General features: G+C 45.3%; 1 protein-coding gene and 1 long non-coding RNA gene across 3 annotated transcripts in view; one reads left to right on the top strand and one right to left on the bottom strand.

The window, feature by feature from the left end:
* Positions 1 to 2,579: 2,579 nt before the first annotated feature.
* rdh5 (retinol dehydrogenase 5 (11-cis/9-cis)) overlaps positions 2,580 to 20,364 on the bottom strand; it is a 124,182-nt gene continuing 106,397 nt past the window's right edge. The window contains exons 7-9 of one of the 2 annotated variants that reach the window (XR_011883907.1): positions 17,877 to 18,260; positions 5,318 to 5,828; positions 2,580 to 3,433 (exon numbers count right to left, since the gene is read on the bottom strand). The gene's annotated coding sequence lies outside the window, so the exon portion shown is untranslated. The remainder of the gene's footprint in view (positions 3,434 to 5,317; positions 5,829 to 17,876; positions 18,261 to 20,364) is intronic. The other variant, XR_011883906.1, reaches the window with a different exon arrangement.
* Positions 3,621 to 20,364, top strand: part of LOC140191750 (uncharacterized) — a 222,434-nt gene continuing 205,690 nt past the window's right edge. The window contains exon 1 of the long non-coding RNA XR_011883909.1: positions 3,621 to 3,718. This is a non-coding gene — a long non-coding RNA (uncharacterized lncRNA). The remainder of the gene's footprint in view (positions 3,719 to 20,364) is intronic.

The raw sequence follows: 20,364 nt of genomic DNA on the forward strand, positions 1-20,364 counted from the left end.
ATACCCCTCAGTGAAGGAAAATTCCTCCCCGGTCTGGCCTATAACAAAATTTAAGAGACACTTGGACAGGTATAGAGATTGGAAACATTCAGAGGGTTAAAGGTTAAACATTGGCAAATGGATTAGTTGAGCCCAAAGGGCCTGTTTCTGTGCTGTATGACTCTATATGTGACTCCAAACCCAGCAATGCACTGAAGTCATTGACCCTAATTCTAAAGGTCTCCCGGTTCAGGGACAATTGGGGATGGACAATAAATATCAGCAGCATCCATATCCATTAAGGTACTGTAGGTAATGTAAATTTCATGTCATGTGCCGGTGATAATAAACCTGATTCTGATTCTGGACAGGGACATTGTGTGGGTGAGCATACACCTGGTTTCTCTGAATGAGTTGCAACTGCAGTAGGTGTTAAATGGGAGCAGATTGAAATAGTCAGGCAGAGTTGGTCTGAGACAGGATTTAATCTGAATTTCTTGCAAAGCCATGGTTTTGTGTGGCAATAGCTGGTCACTCTGCTGGGGACAACCTCAAGCTTCAGCTGCACTCTGCCCCAGTTCAATGGTGCTCACACCTCTGCCTGCTGGCCAACGTTAAGAGGAAGTGTGGGTGGATCAGCCCAACAAGCTCACTGATCTCACCATTGGCCCCACTCTGCTGGTGAAAATCCCTGGGCTGCACTCGTTTATCCTGCGACTAGTGTTCCGACGGGAAGCCAAGTCCCAGCAGACCTGTGGGGTTTTTGCAGTAATGCCCGACAACCATCAGGCTCCTTAACCAGAGGGGGGTGAATCTGTGGAATCTGTTGCCACAGGCAGCTGTGCAGTCCAGGTCAGTGTCTGAAAAGAGGATGCTGTCCAAGTTGCATGCCATCTTGGACAATGTCTCCCATCTACTACATAATGTACTGGGTGGGCACAGGAGTACATTCAGCCAGAGACTCATTCCACCGAGATGCAGCACAGAGCGTCATAGGAAGTCATTCCTGCCTGTGGCCATCAAACTTTACAACTCCTCCCTTGGAGGGTCAGACACCCTGAGCCAATAGGCTGGTCCTGGACTTATTTCATAACTTACTGGCATAATTTACATATTATAATTTAACTATTTATGGTTTTATTACTATTTATTATTTATGGTGCAACAGTAATGAAAACCAGTTTCTCCCGGGTTCAATAAAGTATGACTATGACCATGAGTATATCTCAAGCAGAGTTTGGTAGGTCTTTGATAAGTACGGTTATGGGGAGAAGAAGGCAGAAGAATCGGATTGAGAGGGAGAATAAGTCGGCCATGATGGAATAGCAGAGCAGACTTGATGGGCTGAATGGCCTAACTCTGCTCCCATGGTGCTATGGCTTTATGGCAGCCAGAATGTGTTGCTGTACAGCTATCCTGGGGCGTGTGCATTTAATGGCTGACAGTCTGCTGTGATCATTGTACAGTGAAGTGTAGGCCTCTGCTGTCCCCACATAGATCACTTTACTGCTTCTTCCCTCATATTGCACATCTACTTTGAATCATTTTTACAGGTCTTTTGAGTGGGACCTGATCTGCAGTTAGCGATGCCCATACAACAGAACCTGTTGCAGGCCAAATCAAAGGTGGTGACGAATCAGCATATAGGAGGGAGACTGAAAATCTGGCTGAGTGGTGCCACAACAACAACAACCTCTCACTCAATGTCAGCAAGATCAAAGGTTCAAAGGTTCATTTATTATCAAAGTATGTATCCATATACAAGTCTGAAATTTATCTTCTCCAGATAGCCACAAAACAAAGAAAGAACGTGAAAGCCGTTCAGAGAGGAACATCAAACACATCCCATCACCAAATAAGAATGGCATCCCAATCATCAAACCGCCAAAAAACCCTGCATAAAATGGAACAGGAACATCGACCCCCAGAAAACAACCCCTCCCCTGCACAAAAAGCTAACAGAGCATCAACCACCAAACCCCCTCCCCTCTCACAACAGAACGGAAAAGGAACGGGTGATATAAAATACAGAATATTAAAAACCATGTCTGAAAAAGCCCACAGTCCATAAATAGTCCAATCCATAAACGCAGAGCCACGATACCATCCCAGGATATCACCGACATTCATCGAAAGAGAGGGACACCACATGAGGCAGAGAGGCCTAGCCGCCTGCCACAGCAAGCCACACAGCGATAAGGTTATTGACTATCAAAGAGCTGATTATCGACTACAGGAGGAAGAAGCTGGAGGCCCATGAGCCAGTCCTCATTAGCAAATCAGAGGTGGAGAGGGTCAGTAACTTTAACTTCCTTAGCGTTATCACATCAGAAAATTTGTCCTGGGACTAGCACATAAATGCCACCACAAACAAAACATGGCAGCGCCTCTAAAGTTGTGTAGATTTGGCATGCCAACTAAAACTTTAACAAATTTCTATGGATGCACAGTGGAGAGTGTCCTGACTGGTTGCATCACAGCTGGTATGGAAACACCAATGCCCAGGAATGGAAAATTCTACAAAAAACAGTGGATACAGTCCAGCAGTCCGGTCCATCACAGTGATCTCTCCTCACCATTGAACACATCTACAAGGACAACTACCACAAGAACGCAGTATCCATCATCAAGGACCCCGCACCATCCAGGCCACGCCCTCTTCTCACTGCTGCCATTGGGCAGCAGGTACAGGAGCCTTATGTCCCACACCACCAGGATCAGGATCAGTTATTACCCTTCAACCATCGGTCTCCTGAACTGGCTTGGATAACTTCACTCACCTCAATTCTGAACTGATGCCACAACCTGCAAGACGCACTTTCAAGGACTCTACAACTCATGTCCACAGTATTATTTATTTTTACTTGTACAATATGTCTTCTCTTTCACATTGGTTGTCAGCTTTATTTATAGTTTTTCATAAATTATATTATATTTCACACAGTTCAAAGGTTCGAAGGCTCATGTATTATCAACTCTGAAATTCTTCAATTCCCTGGGTAACCATGAACCCAAGAAAGAAAAGAAAGGTAGCACAATCATCAACCCGCAAATCCCAGCTCCCAGCAAAAATAGCGAATAAAACGGAACAGGCACAGCAACCCCCAAATCCCTCCTCCCACACAAAAAAACAAACAAAACAGATCAGGAACATCAACACCCCCAAATCCCCCCTCCAGCGCAAAAAAACAAGAGAAGATCGGGCAAAAAAACACAGAATATAAAAACTATAAGACTGAAAAAAAGACTTTATAGTCCACGTCCTCATCCAAAGTGCAGAAAAAACCTGGGCAACACTCTCCGCAGTGGCAGGCTCTCCCCTCTCTGGTACCGTAGCAGAGCGATCAAAAGCCAGGCAACTGGTGCCCACCCTCCGCACTCACTTCGATGCTTCAATCTCCCTCGTCACTTTAGTCGAGAAAAATAAAGTATTTCTTTACTTTTCTGTAAAAGCCTGCAAGAAAATGAATCTCTGGGTAGTATACGGTGACATATACATACTTAGATAATAAATCGACTTTGGAGTTTGCTTTGACTTTGAAAAGGATGTGGCTTCCGCTGTAGGGTTGCTGTTTACTGTATTGAGGGGGTGGGTGAAGATTTATTATCAGAAAGGGTTCCAGGAACTGAATTTTCTTTCTGTGTCGCCATGTGAGTTAATGACTGTAACCTCAGGGCTGGGTCACTGGAGTGAGACAGTTGCAGGTACATTTTGGTCCACTGACGCTGCCGGAATAAGGTAGGTTGAGTGAGAACGAATGCAATTATTTTATGAGACAAACAGCGTTAACAGAAGTTCAGACAGACCAAAAGTAGCCGTGACCACATTTACATGCCTTCAGGTTTTTGGAAAGTTTTACAGGAACTCCCACAGGATTAGCAGCATAAAACCAGGCCATCCAGAGCTTTTCATGCTGGTGTTGTTGTTTCATAAAAGCCACTGCCTTTCAGCCCCATGCTCCCAATCCACGGTCACCTGGTGCAGAGTGGGGGGGGGGCGTTGAGGGGTGGGTCGATTGGGGGACCTCCTGGTTGCATCTACTCCAGGCCTGGCCAGGGTGACAAGGATTCATTATCTTGTTATAACTTGTTAACTCATGCTGACACAATTGTATTTCTATGTTATATTGACTATCCTGTTGTACATACTATTTATTATAAATTACTATAAATTGCACATTGCACATTCAGACGGAGACGTAATGTAAAGATTTTTACTCCTCATGTATATGAAGGATGTAAGTGATAAAGTCAATTCAATTCAATTCATGTTCTCGTTACTTATTGCTATTTATTTATATTTGTATTTGCACAGTTTGTTGTCTACTGCACTCTAGTTGATTTTTCATTGATCCTACTATGGTTACTATTCTATAGATAGGTTGAGTATGCTCACAGGAAAATTAATCTCAGCGTTGTATGTGGTGAGATATATGTATTTTGATAATAATATTTATTTTCAACTTTGAGTCACAAGTCCAGTTGAGGCCTGCTGTCCAGGATTAGCCTGGTGCCTGGGCGTCCCTGGAGAAGCAGCACGCAGTATCCACATGCATGCAAAGGCTTTCCAGGACTGTTGGGCTCTGCTGCAGCTCCAGTGCATTCTGTGTTGCAATTTAAAGTTGCTGATTGTAAACCATGCGAATGGTGGAATACTGAAATATTATTGTGATGCTTGTAATCATGAAATAAATCTCCTTTGAAAAGGGAATAAAAAGAAGCCATCAGAACTACATTTAACCCACTGGTACCACATCTGTGCTGTCCCTGTGGGTGTAAGCGCCACACTCCCACCACTTTCTGGTGAAAGATGATTCTCCTGAGTGCCTGACTAGAAGTACTAGGGACTTTCTTATAACTGTAGCAACAGCTTTGGGGAAATGTCTGCATAAATCTTTACAAATTTTTACAGGCGCATCATCGAGAGTGTCCAGACCAGCTGCTTCACCGTCTGGTGCGGGGATTGCAAGGCATCTGACTGCAAGTCCCTATGAAGGATTGCGAGCACTGCTGAGGCGATCAGTGGGGTCTCTCTTGCACCCATTAGAGATATTTATCAGGAGTGCTGTGTACGCAGGGCCCTTAGCATCATCAATGATCCCTCCCTACCATCAGGCACCAGTCAAAGTTCAAAGTAAATTTATTATCAAAGTACATCTATGTCACCACATACAACCCTGAGATTCGTTTCCTTGCAGGCATACCCAGTAAATGCAAGAACCATGATAGAGTCAATGAAAGACTGCACTAACAGCACGGACAAATAACGACATGCTGTGTAAATACAGAAGAAAATAATAATGACACTAAAAATAAATAAGCAATAAATATTGAGAACCTGAATGAAGAGTCCTTGAAAGTGAGTCCATTGGATGTGGGAACATTTCAGTGATGGGGCAAGTGAAGTTGAGTGAAGTTATCCCCTTTAATTCAAAAGCCTGATGGTTGAGGGGTAGCAACTGTTCGTGAACCTGGTGGTGCGAGTCCTGAGGCTCCTGTACCTTCTTCCTGATGGCAGCAGTGAGAAGAGAGCATGTCCTGGGTGGTGGGGGCCCTGATGATGGATGCTGCTTTCCTGTGACAACACTTCATGTAGATGTGATCACTGGTGGGGAGGGCTTTACCCGTTATAGACTGGGATGTATCCACTAATTTTTGTGGGATTTTCCATTCAAGGGCATTGGTGTTTCCATACCAGGCTGTGATGCAGCCTGTCAATATAGTCTCCACTACACACCTATAGAAGTTAGTCAAAGTATTTGATGTCATCCCGAATCTTCACAAACTTCAAAGGAAGGAGAAGTGCTGGCAAGCTTCCTCCATAATTGCACTTCTGCAGAAGAAGTCCTCTGAAATGATAACACTGAGGATTAGGACAAGAACTGTTAGGATGAGAAACAGCTTCTTTCTCCAAGCTGTAAGACCACTGACCTCCCTGCCACCACCCAGGTCTCATCACTTTTGCAGAGGCAGTAGTGTTAACTTCTGTCGGAAATGCACCTTATTGTTTGTTCATTTATTTGTGGTGATATTACTTTAAGTGTGTGTGTGTGTGTGTGTGTGTTTTATGTACTGTATCGTGCTCCTTGGTCTGGAGGAATGTTGTTTCATGTGAACTTAAACTAGAACAAATGGAGTTCAGGAAGTGGTCTCTGACTTTCTCTGAGGCAGCCACCCCTGCTGACCAGCTACTTGACTTTGAAGAGCATTGTTCCTCACACACGCGCATACACACACAGACACACTCTCTCTCTCTGACACACACATTCTCATACACGCACACACACTCTCTCTCTCACACACACACACACACACACTCTCTCTCTCTCTCTCTCTCACACACACACACTCTCTCTCTCTCACACACACACACTCTCTCTCTCCCACACAGACACTCTCTCTCTCACACACACACACACACACACGCACACTCTCTCTCTCTCACACACACTCTCTCTCTCTCACACAGACACTCTCTCTCACACACACACACACACACACACACGCACACTCTCTCACACACATACTCTCTCTCTTTCACACACACACACAGACACACTCTCTCTCTCTCACACACACATACTCTCTCTCTCTCACACTCTCTCTCTCTCACACACACACGCACACTCTCTCTCTCTCTCACACACACACACACACACACACGCACACTCTCTCTCTCACACACACACTCTCTCTCTTTCTCTTTCTCACACACACACAGACACTCTCTCTCTCTCTCTCACACACACTCTCTCTCTCTCTCTCACACAGACACTCTCTCTCTCACACACACACACTCTCTCTCACACACACACAGACACACTCTCTCTCTCACACACACACACACACACACGCACACAAAGGCACACACACACAGAAAGACACACAGACGTACAAATGACACCCACACAAATACATACACATGCACACAAAGACACAGACACACACACATATACAGACACAGACAAGGATACACACACACCCTGTCTGCTGTAAGTGTGTGTGGATGAGGGGTGGGATGCGGGAGGATGTGACAGGAGTGTGGGAAGAATCAAGTTCAGATGGGTTCAGAGTACATGGAAGGTTGATGGTAAGGATGGACTCGGTGAGTGCTGAAGGGCCGGCCTCTGTACTGTATCACTCTGTGGTCCAACAGGCCCATTCAACCTTCCCACAACTTCACAGTGAACAGGATTTCTTCTCCTGTCTCGTTGATTTTGCTCCTGCTTTATTTTTATCGTGCTCATTGTCATATCCTCCAGTTCCGAATGCTGGCATTGCCCTGTGTCAAACATTGTCTGATCTGCCAACAACTTCCAGTATTTTTTTGCTATTGCTTCAGACTCTGCAAATGTGGGCCAACAGTCAGCACTGTGGAAATGAATCATTAGCGTGTTTACGAGAAGTACTGTTCACTTAGGCTCGGTTCTGTCTCCCAGCAGACTGTCCTGCCTGTTCCTGAATTCTGAAGAGAAACATCTGGTGTTGGAGAGGCAGGCAGGACTCAGTACGATTCGATGGCAAGCTCTCTCTCACGTCTTAGTGTGAACACAAGCTTTAAAATACAATGCCACTGAGTCCTACCACACTAAAACAGGCTTTTGGGCCCACTCTTTCCTTGCTGACTATCACTTGTTCCGCACACTCGCCACCCTCTGTATGAAGAAATTACCCCCCTCTGGCCCCCTTTCAATCTCTCCCCTCTTCCCTTAAACCCATGGCCTTTAAATTTGGACTTCCCTACCCTGGGGAAAAGGACTACAACCATCTACCTTATCTACGCCTCTCATCACCTCTCAGCCTCCTGCATTCTATCTTAAACATCTGCAGGCAGTTGATCCATATCTCACAAACTTTCTGGAAAGGATATGCAGACTGAGTCACAGTGATGCTTGTGACTGCATCATGTGCACTGCAGCTGTGATTAAACCTTGACTTTGATCAGTAGCTCATGGAGGGGGGTGGAATTGTCCTTTTGCTCTCCTCCTGAGGGAATATGTGCTAAATCCAGTACTAGGGTGGTGGGGAGAGAACAGAGAGCGTGTTGATAGCTGGACAACCCATTTTGCTACAAGACCACTGCGCAGGCCCTTCAGCGCAAATGGGGTCACGCTAGTACTTACACATGCCCCTCCCATTCTATTTAAAACTTTCCGCCCCTGTCCTTGCCATATTTTAGATATATATTCATATTCATTCCAGGGACGTGGGCTTCACAGACTGAACCAGCATTTAATTGTCCCTAGTTGCCCTTGAGAAGGTGGTGGGGAGCTCCCCCCTTGAACCACTCCAGACCTTGAGATGTGGGTAGGTAGCCCTGCAGCGCTTATAGTGGGAGAGGTCCAGGGTTTGACCCGCTAACAGTGGAGGAACGGTGACACGTTTCCAAGTCAGGATGGTGTGTGGCCCGGAGGCCAGTTTCCAGTTTGGTGGTTGATAGGATGATGAGAGGTATAGATAAAGATGACAGCCAGTATCATTTTCCTTGTGTCAGAATGGCTAATTCTGGAGGGCATGCATTTAAGGTGAGAGGGGAGAAGTTCAAAGGAGATATGCAGGCAAGTTTTTTTTTTACACAGGGGGCGACTGGTGTCTGGCATGTGCTGCCAGGGCTGGTGATAAGACATAAGACACAGCAGCAGAATCAGGCCATTTGGCCCATCGAGTCTGCTCCGCCATTCGATCATGCCTGATCCTTTTTTTTCTCCTCCTCAAACCCAGATCCCAGCCTTCTCCCCGTAACCTTTCATACCATGCCCAATCAAGAACCTATCAATCTCTGCCTTAACAACCTGGCCTCCACAGCTGCACGTGGCAACAAATTCCACAAATTCACCACCCTTTGGCTAAAGAAATTTCTCCACATCTCTGTTTTGAAAGGGCGCCCCTCTATCCTGAGGCTGTGCCCTCTTGTCCTAGACTCTCCCACCATGGGAAACACCCTTTCCATATCTACTCTGTCTCGGCCTTTCAACACTTGAAAGGTTTCAATAAGATCCCCCCCTCAGCCTTCTGAATTCCAGTGAGTACAGACCCAGCGCCATCAAACGTTCCTCGCATATGTGAGGAACCCTTTCATTCCTGGAATCATCCTTGTGAACCTCCTCTGGACCCTCTCCAATGCCAGCACATCTTTTCCAAGGGCAAAGAATGCAGGACTGAAGGTGCTGTATTTAAATGCACGTAGCATTTTGAATAAAGTGGACAAACTTGTGGTGCAATTAGAGGTTGGTTGGTATGACATTGTGGGCATCACTGAGTCATGGCTGAAAGAAGGCCATAGTTGGGAGCTTAACATCAAAGGATATACTTTGTATCAAAAGGACAGGCGGGAAGGCAAAGGCAGTGGCATGGCTCTGTTAGTAAGAAATGGAATTACATCTTTAGAGCGAGGTGACATAGGGTCAGAGAATTTCGAATCTCTGTGGGTGGAGTTAGAAATTGCAAGGGTGAAAAAACCGTTATGGGAATCATATATAGGCTTCCAAATGGTAGCCAAGATGTGGGGTTGAGATTGCAAAGGGAGCTGGAAAAGGCGTGTAATAAGGGAAATGTCGCATTTGTAATAGTGGACTTCGATATGCAAGGGGATTGGGAAAATCAGTCAGATTGCAAGAGAGGAAATTTGTTGAATGCCTACGAGATGGCTTTTCAGAGCAGCTTGTGCTCGAGCCTACTGGTGAAAGGCCATCTTAGATTGGGTTGTGCAATAACCCAGATCTTATTAGGGAGCTTAATGGAAAGGAACTCTTAGGAGGCAGTGATCACAATATGATTGAATTCATACCGCAATTTGAGAGGGAGAAGCATAACTCACATATATCAGTATCACAATGGAATAAAGGGAATTACAGAGGCATGAGAGAGGAGCCTGCGCAGGTGGATCAGAGGAGGATACTGACGGGCTGATGGCAGAACAGAGGTAGCTGAAGTTTCTGGGAATAGTTTACAAGGCGCAGGATAGATATGTCCCACAGAAGAAGAGGTTCTCAAAAGGCAGAATAGGCAACTGTGGCTGACAAGGGAAGTTAAGGACTGCATAAAAGCCAAGGAAAGGGCACATTAGGTAGCAAAAGTGAGTGGGAAGTTTTGTGATTGGGAAGCGTTTAACATCCAAGAAAAGACAACTAAATAATCTATAAGAAGGGAAAAGATGAAATATGAGGGCAAACTAGCTGATAATATAAAGCAGGATACTAAACGTTTTTCAGCTATGTAAAGAACAAAAGGGAGGTGAGAGTTGATATTCGTCCACTCAAAAATGATGCTGGTGAGTTAGTAATGGGGAACAAAGAAAGGGTAGATTAACTCAATAAGTACTTTGCTTCAGTCTTTACTGTGGAAGACACTGGCCGTATGCCAGAGGCCCATGAGTGTCAGGGAGCAGGAGTGAGTGCCATTTCTATTACAAAGAAAAAAGTGCAAGATCAGGAAGTTTTGTGCAGTTTTCGCCATCCAGGAAAAAGGTCAGTTCCTTTAAGCCGTTCTATTTCCTTCGCTGTGAATCCGTTGGACGGGATCAGCAGTAATGTCACGTCTTCGAAGAAATCCATTTCCAGGGAAGTCTCTCTTTACTGACTGTATAAATCACTTGGACTTTCAAATTTACCACTTCAAGACTGTGTTCGAATTTACCACTTTAAGAACTGTTCCAGAGTTGCCGTATAGCAGTTGACTTCCGGTTAAGTTAGTCATTTGAATACTTTTCGCTATTGCCGAGCAGAGTTTAATGAATGTTTATAAAACTTGACTCAATTATACAAATGTTTGTATATTCCTTGTTGCTGGACACGTGACAGCCTGTAGTGTGCTGTAGTGTTCTATGTTCTTAAACTCCATCTGCCATCCCTTGGTCCACTGGCCCTACTTAATTGAATTTAATTTTCCCACTTTATATTGAATGTGCTTGGCAAGCCCAGCATTCATTGTCCATCCTTAATTGCCCCTGAACTGAGTGGCTTCCTATGTCATTTAAGAGTCAACCACAGTAATTGGCCTGGAGGCACATACGCACTTAAGTGGAGAAGACTATGAGGAAGATTTCCTTCTGTGCAGGACACCAGTGGGGTATTCACATCTCTATTAACAATGAGTTCTTTCAAAAAAATCTTTACTATTAACTGAATCTGAACTAAGATTTTTGGATGACTGATGAAGATGCCTTAACTTGAAATGTTGATGGTTTCTCTCTGCACAGATGCTGTTTTTATCTCGGGTTTCCAGCATCTGCAATTTTGTTCGATTTTCATTCTGTGGATTACTTGTTCAGCAGCTTAACCCCAGTGGCTCTATGCACCCATTCCCACAATGCACGTTGAGCCTCTTTCTTTCTCTCAGGATTAACGACCTAGTAATATAATCTCTGTATGACTCTTAAAAGATCTTGCAGTTAGCGCTCCCTGTAATCCCTCCGGCCCAGAGAAGAGGGCATGGGGATAATATGGTGATCCCTGGACACTCAGCACTGCAACACGAGCAAACATTCCACCCACTTCACAGGAGGGAGACAGTGATCTGAAACACCCCACTCTTCCTTTTGAAATCAATAAATGTTATCTGTAGCATTAACGAGAATTGTTACTGTGGCAGCTGTGTGCGCTGGTTAATAAATGCTTTCCTGGAAAGGGAGCCTGTTGATATGTTGAAAGTTTAGAGTTTGCAAAAACATTGGGACCAGTAATTCAACCAGAGTTTGACAGCTAATGATGGGACTTCAACTCAACATTCACAAGACAAAGGCCATCTATCAATCTGCCCTGTCTTTCTCCATTCATTTGAAATACATACTGTAGAACATAGAACAGTACAACACAGTATAGGCCATTCAGCCCACAATGTCTTTCTGACTTTTAACCTATTCCAAGATCAATCTGACCTCTCCTTCCTACACAGCCATAGCCCTCCATTTTTCTTTCATCCACATGCCTATCTCTTAAATCTTCCTGACGTAATTACCTCTACCACCATTCCTGGCAGTACGTTCCATGCACTTACCATTCTCTGTGTAAAGTAACAACCTCTGACTTGCCCCCTTTCCTTCAATCACCTTAAAGTTATGTCCCCTCGTGTTAACCATTTCCACCCTGGAAAAAAGTCTCCAATCCATGTATGCCTCTTATCATCTTGTACACCTCTATCAAGTCACCTCTCATCCTTCTTCACTACAAAGAGAAAAGACCTCACTCGCTCAACTTTTCATGCTCTCTAATCCAGACAACATCCTGGTAAACCTCCTTTGCACCCTCTCTAAACTTCGATTAGATTAGATTAGCTTTATTCATCCTTCCTACAGTAGGTAAAATTGGTGCATGCCTTTCTCTCGTGTCAGTCCAATACATTCAGTTAAAAAAGGCCAAAGCCACTGCTGATTCCTTCAACATCTGTGAAGTGTTTGAGAGGCTCAACCCCTCACGTCCAGCAGCAGGAATCTAGGCTGCGGTCCTTCACCACAGAGCCTTCAAGGTGGCTGCAGTGAGCCTCAATACATTCCTCAGCACACATTCCTGCAGCTTGGAATGTGCCAGTGGGAAGCATTCCCCGCTGGATATTAACCTGTCCCTGCTGACTGGTATCGGATTATTATTGCCAAGTGTCTCGAGATACATAGAGTGAAAAACTATCTAGACAGATCATTCCATACTTAAGTACATTGATGAAGTGAAGAGGAAATATAGAATGCAGAATGTAGGGTTACGTATATGGAGAAAGTCCAGAACAGGTAGACATATAAAGTGCAAGTGCCATGGCAAGGTAGATTGGGAGATCAACATTTTTGATGGATGAGATGTTCGTTGAAGAGTTTGATAACATTGGGATAGAAGCTGCCCTTTAGCCTATGGGTATATGCTCTCTAGCTTTTGTATCTTCTACCTGATGAGAGCGAGGAGAAGAGAGAATGTCTGGGGTATGAGTTTTCCTTGATTATGTTGGCTACTTTCCCATTGTGGTAGGAACTGTAGACAGTTAAAGGATGGGAGGCTGGCTTACGTGATGCACTGGGCCATTCACAACTCTGCAATTTCTTGTGGCTTGGGGAGCACAGTTATCTAACAACGGAGGTTCATGGTGAAACTCTGGAAGCTGCTGACCACTTCCCATGTCTTGGCAGCCACCCCTCAGATGTTGTTGATGAAATTAACCACTGCTTTCAATGCACCGGCACAGCTTTTGGCCGATTCAGGAAATGAGTGTTTGAAGATCAAGTCAGATCTTATGGTCTACCAGGCAACAGTGATCCCTGCGCTCCACATACTGCTGGATCTAGACTACCTGGACAATAGGCTCTTTGAGGTAGACTTTCTAGTAGACTAGTCTCCCAAGATACACTAGACTTGCAAAATAGATACCCTATTCTGAAGGGGTGACAGGTAGACAGAGGAAAAGATCCAAGAATGTGTCCAAAGCCTCCTTGAAGAAGAGCGACATCCCCACTGACTCCTGGGAACCTCTGGCCCACGAGCACACCAAGTGAAGGAGCGTGGTATTGAGAACCCAAGGCCATGTGTCAGGAGCACACAGAGGGCCTGCAGAAACGGTGGAAGGAGAGCACTACCCAGCTGTCCATCAGACACCTCCTCCCCCATCTGTGGGTACCACACTAGCCTTATGGGTCACCTCAGAACCCACAGAATCTGAGTGGAAGCAGATCACCCTCCACCCTGAATGGAAAGAGGGTCCGATGCTGAGGATATTAAAGATAGAGGATGGGTAGCTTTCTAATTAGATTAGATTAGATTATGAGGACACTCAGTCCTCGTTTATTGTCATTTAGAAATGCATGCATTAAAAAATGATACAGTGTTCCTCCAGAATGATATCACAAGAAACACAGGACAAAACAAGACTAAAACTGACAGAACTACATAATTACAACATATAGTTACAACAGTACAAAGCAATACCGTAATTTGATAAAGAGCAGACCATGGGCATGGTAAAAAAAAAGTCTCAAAGTCCCGATAGTCCCATCATCTCACGCAGACGGTAGAAGGAAGAAAAACTCTCCCTGACATGAACCTCCAGCACCGCAAACTTGCTGATGCAGCATCCTGGAAGCACCCGACCACAGCCGACTCTGAGTCCGTCTGAAAACTTCGAGCCTCCGACCAGCCCTCCGACACCGAGCACCAAGCACCATCTCTGCCGAGCGCTTCGACCCCGGTCCCGGCCGCCAAGCAACAGGCAAAGCTTGGGGCCTTCCCCGCCGGAGATTCTCGATCGCACAGTAGCAGCGGCAGCGAAACAGGCATTTCAGAAGTTTCACCAGATGTTCCTCCGTGATTCTCACGTCCATCTCCATCGAATTAGAATTGTGCACGGCATCCTACTTGACAAATAACAGATATTTATCACCGGAGTGGCCGCTGCGCGCTGCGTCATGTCGCCATCTTCTCTAGTTGTGGGGTAGTGCAGGTAAGTAGGAGGTGATCTGAGGTAACAGGGCAGCCATGATTTTATTGAAGGGCAGAACAGGCACAGGGGTTGAATAGTCTCCGTCTGTTACTATTTCTTCTGTGTCTCTTACACACACACACTACAGTATACAGTATCCACATACATTATACGCACAAATATACATATACACACCACACACATACACACAGACACACAAATACAGATGTACAGTACACACACGTACACACCACTCACACAATCTCCATTACAGGCGCACACACACAAATACAGAAACACATCCACACATACACTCATTCTTTTCTAGTCTCCAGTCTCCATGTAATCTAGAGACATGCAGACACTGGTGAAGAGGCAAAGGCATTGACAGGAGAACTGAGAGTTTATCCACATCAGGAAGGGTTGAACAGGATGTGACTAGCTGTTCTAGGAAAGACTGAGCCATGACTTGCCAGAAGTTTAATGATTATACGGGAGGGGGAGGGGGTGTCAAGAAACATTGAAACATAGAAAACCTACAGCACAATACAGGCCCTTCGGCCCACAAAGCTGTGTTGGACATGTCCTTACCTCAGAAGTTACCTAGGGTTACCCATAGCCCTCTATTTTTCTAAGCTCCATGTACCTGTACAGGAATCTCTTAAAAGACCCTATCGTTTCCGCCTCCACCACCGTCACTGGCAGCCCATTCCACACACCCACCGCTCTCTGCATAAAAAAACTTACCCCTGATATCTCCTCTGTACCTACTTCCAAGCACCTTAAAACTGTGCCCTGGGAAAAAGTCTCTGACTATCCACACGATCAATGCCTCTCATCATCTTATACACCTCTATCAGGTCACCTCTCATCCTCCGCTGCTCCAAGGAGAAAAGGCCGAGTTCACTCAACCTATTCTCATAAGGCATGCTCCTCAATCCAGGCAACATCCTTGTAAATCTCCTCTGCAGCCTTTCTATGGTTTCCACATCCTTCCTATACTGAGGCGACCAGTATTCCAAGTGGGGTCTGACCAGGGTCCTATATAGCAGCAACATTACCTCTTGGCTCCTAAACTCAATCTTGTGATTGATGAAGGCCAATGCACCATATGCTTTCTTAACCACAGAGTCATCCTGCGCAGCAACTGTGAGTGTCCTATGGACTCGGGCCCCAAGATCCCTCTGATCCTCCACACGGCCAAGAGTCTTACCATTAATACTATATTCTGCCATCACATTTGACCTACTAAAATGAACCGCATCACACTTACCTGGGTTGAACTCCATTTGCCACTTCTCAGACCAGTTTTGCACCCTATCAATGTTCCGCTGTAACCTCTGACAGCCCTCCACACTATCCACAACACCCTCAACCTTTGTGTCATCAGCAAATTTACTGACACATCCCTCCACCTCCTCATCCATGTCATTTATAAAAATCATGAAAAGTAGGGGTCCCAGAACAGATCCCTGAGGCACACCACTGGTGACTGACTTCCATGCAGAATATGACCCTTCTACAACCACTCTTTGCCTTCTGTGGGCAAGCCAGTTCTGGATCCACAAAGCAATGTCCCCTTGGATCCCATGCATCCTTACTTTCTCAATAAGCCTTGCATGGGGTACCTTGTCAAACGCTTTGTTGAAATCCATAAACACTACATCTACTGCTCCACATTCATCAATGTGTTTAGTCACATCCTCAAAGAATTCAATCAGGCTCGTAAGGCACGACCTGCTTTTGACAAAGCCATGCTGACTATTCCTAATCATATTATGCTTCTCCAAATGTTCATAAATCCTGCCTCTCAGGATCCTCACCATCAACTTATCAACCACTGAAGTAAGACTCACTGGTCTATAATTTCCTGGGCTATCTCTACTCCCTTTCTTGAATAAGGGAACAACATCTGCAACCCTCCAATCCTCCGGAACCTCTCCTGTCCCCATTGATGATGCAAAGATCATTGCCAGAGGCTCAGCAATCTCCTCTCCCACTTCCCACAGTAGCCCGGGGCACATCTTGTCTGGTCCCGGTGACTTATCCAACTTGATGCTTTCCAAAAGCTCCAGCACATCCTCTTTCTTAATATCTACATGCTCAAACTTTTCAATCCGCTGTAAGTCATCCCTACAATCACCAAGATCCTTTTCCGTAGTGAATACTGAAGCAAAGTATTCATTAAGTACTGCTACTATATCCTCCGGTTTCATACACACTTTTCCACTGTCACACTTGATTGGTCCTATTCTCTCACATCTTATCCTCTTGCTCTTCACATACTTGTAGAATGCCTTGGGGTTTTCCTTAATCCTGCTCGCCAAGGCCTTCTCATGGCTCCTTCTGGCTCTCCTAGTTTCTTTCTTAAGCTTCTTCCTGCTAGCCTTATAATCTTCTAGATCCCTATCATTACCTAGTTTTTTGAAACTTTCGTAAGCTCTTCTTTTCTTCTTGACTAGATTTACAACAGCCTTTGTACACCACGGTTCATAATACTCCTTGCATTAAAATAGACACATCTCAAACCATCGGTCTGAGCGCATCCTTCTCCACCACCTGCCTATCCTCCCTCTCACAGTGTTTCCCAGCTTTCTCTATTTGTGAGCCAACCGCCTCTTCCTCCATCTCTTCAGTTCAGTTCCCACCCCCCAGCAATTCTAGTTTAAACTCTCCCCAATAGCCTTTGCAAACCTCCCCACCAGGATATTGGTCTCTCTCTGATTCAAGTACAACCCATCCTGTTTGTACAGGTCATCCTGCCTCAAAAGAGGTCCCAATGATCCAGAAATCTGAATCCCTGCTCCTTGCTCCAATCCCTCAGCCACGCATTTATCCTCTACCTCACTCCATTCCTACACTCACTGTCATGTGGCACAGGCAGTAATCCCGAGATTACTACCTTTGCGGTCCTGCTTCTCAACTTCCTTCCTAACTCCCTGTAGTCTGCTTTCAGGACCTCCTCCCTTTTCCTACCTATGTCATTGGTACCAATACGTACCGTGACCTCTGGCTCTTCTCCTTCCCACTTCAGGATATTGTGGACGTGATCAGAAACATCCTGGGCCCTGGCACCTGGGAGGCAAACTACCATCTGTGTTTCTTTCCTGCGTCCACAGAACGCCTGTCTGACCCCGTAACTATAGAGTCCCCTATCACTGTTGCCATCCTCTTCCTTTCCCTACCCTTCTGAGCCACAGGGCCAGTCTTTGTGCCAGAGGTATGGCCACTGTTGCTTCCCCCAGGTAGGCTATCTCCCCCCAACAGTACCCAAACAGGAGTACTTATTCTCAAGTGGGACAGCCACAGGGGTACTCTCTAGTATCTGACTCCTGCCCTTCCCTCTCCTGACTGTGACCCACTTATCTGTCTCCCCAGGCCCCGGTGTGACTACCTGCCTATAGCTCGTCTCTATCACCTCCTCGCTTTCCCTGAACAGATGAAGGTCATCGAGCTGCATCTCCAGTTCCCTAACACGGTCCCTAAGTAGTTGCAGCTCGACGCACCTGGCACAGATGTGGCTGTCCAGGAGGCTGAGCACAGAACTCCAGCCAGAGGCTGCATGTGGAGATGTTTCCATTTCCAAAGCATGGATTCCTTGGGCCAAGTGGTCTATTTTATGCTGGATATTCTGGATGTTCCAACAAGCCGCAGGATATTGTTGCATTATATACATTCAATAGTAAAGCCAGTGAGAGTAATCCGAGCCCCAGCCCATTGGGTAAGGGCTAGTAAGGACAGAAACCAACTCGTGACTGCTCAGTTCAGTCAATCCATCCTCTGTTCTCAGGACTCAACCTCCAGCCCCTGCATTCTGGAAACAAAATTACAGCTCATATTAAGCCTGTTTTGCCTTGCTGTTGAGTGGTGTATCAGATATCGCCTGATTCCTGGAATTGAGGAAAGAAATGAGAACAATAAGTCAATAGCAGGACCTTGATAGAAGTGAAACTTGACTGATAGGATACCATTGATCTTAGACAAAGCACACTTTACTCTTTTGCATTTTTTGTCACAAACTATGTAAATATTTCACTGCTTTGCCTGACATACAAAGAACAAAAGGAGGATTTACAAGTCCCTTTTACATTATCTTGTGTAAATCTCAAATTCAAATTCAAGTTTATTGTCATAGATACACGCACCCAGGGTATAAGTGCCATGAAAATTATCTTCTTGCAGCAGTAGTACAGTACTGTACATTACAAGCATAAATTAACATAAGCATAAACTTAAACATAAATTATACACAACTTGTACAACAAAATGAATGTAATCACATTAGGGCGAATTGGGGGAAATATAATCCAAGGTAGAATTAGGGTTTTTCAGATGGGTTCAAGAACCTGATAGCAGTAGGACTAAGTACCATAATGTAGCATTTAGCACAGCACTTTACAATGCCAGCTGTAAGATTGGGGTTCAATTTCCTCTGCTGTCCATGAGGAGTTTGCTTCTCCCTGTGACCGCGGGGTTTTCTCCAGGTGCTCTGGTTTCCTTCCACATTCCGAAGACACGCAGGTAAGGATTAGTGACACACATAAAAGTTGTTGGTGAACGCAGCAGGCCAGGCAGCATCTCTAGGAAGCGGTATAGTCGACGTTTCAGCGTGAGACCCTTGGGTCTCGGCCCAAAACGTCGACTGTACCTCTCCCTAGAGATGCTGCCTGGCCTGCTGCATTCACCAGCAATTTTTATGTGTGTTGCTTTATATTTCACTGTATGTTTTGATGTAAATGTGACAAATAAAGTTAAATTTTATCTTTATCTTTAAACTTTAAGGTGTGGGTCTTCAGGCTCCTGCACATCCCATCTGATGGTGGGGGCCCAGATTGTAGAGGCAGCTGTAGGTTAGTGGGTTGTTCACTCTTGCCTTAGTCCCAGAGGCTATGGGTTCAAAGTCCTGCTCTGGACACTTGTGTCAGACACTCTGGGTCTCAATGTAGTGGTGCTGTATTCTCAAAGGTCTTTTCTACAAAGGTGAAACCCTTTCTCACAAGTGACTTAAAAATCTCAAGGCATTGTTCTGAAGGTGCACAAGGCAATTTTAAGACCATAAGACTATAAGGCCTAGGAATAGCATTAGGCCATTCAGCCCATCAAGTCTGCTCCACATTCCATCATGGCTGATTTATTTTCCCTCTCAACCCCATTCTTCTGCCTTCTCCCTATAACCTTTAACGTCCCCGCTAATCAAAAATCGATCAGCTTCCGCCTGAAATATACCTAATGACTTGGTCTGCACAGCAGTCTGTGACAATGAATTCCACAGGTTCACCACCCTCTGGCTAAGAAAACTTTTCCTCATCTCTGTTCTAAATGGACGTCCCTTAATTTTGAGACTGTGCCTTCTGGTCATAGACTCACCCACTATAGGAAGCATTCTCTCCAGATCCACTCTATCCAGACCTTTCAATATTTGATAGGTATCAATGAGCTACCCCCTCATTCTTCTAATCTCCAGCGAGTACAGGCCCAGAGCTGTCAAACGCTCATCATATGTTAACCCTTTCATTCCTGGGATCATTCTCGTGAACCTCCTCTGGATCCTCTCCAATGCCACATCTTTTCATAGACAAGGAACCCCAAAACTGCTCACAATACTCCAAGTGAGGCCTCACCAGAGCCTGATAAAGCCTCAGCATTACATCCTTGCTTTTATATCCTAGTCCTCTCAAAATGAATGCGAACATTCCATTTGCCCTCCTCACCACCGACTCAACCTGCAAGTTAACCTTTATGGAATCCTGCACGAGGACACCCAAGTCCCTTTACACCTCTGGTTTCTGATCTTTCTCCCCACTTACAAAATAGTTCACGCCTTTATTCCTTCTGCCAAAATGTGTGACCATGCACTTCCCTACATTATATCACATCTGCCACTTCATTGTCCATTCTCCCAATCTGTCCAAGTCATTCTGCAGACATCCTGCTTCCTCACTATCTGCCCTTCCACTTATCTTTGTATTGCCCGCAAACTTGGCCACAAATCCA

This window comes from Mobula birostris, chromosome X (genome assembly GCF_030028105.1).
Source record: "Mobula birostris isolate sMobBir1 chromosome X, sMobBir1.hap1, whole genome shotgun sequence".
Taxonomy (NCBI): domain Eukaryota; kingdom Metazoa; phylum Chordata; class Chondrichthyes; order Myliobatiformes; family Myliobatidae; genus Mobula; species Mobula birostris.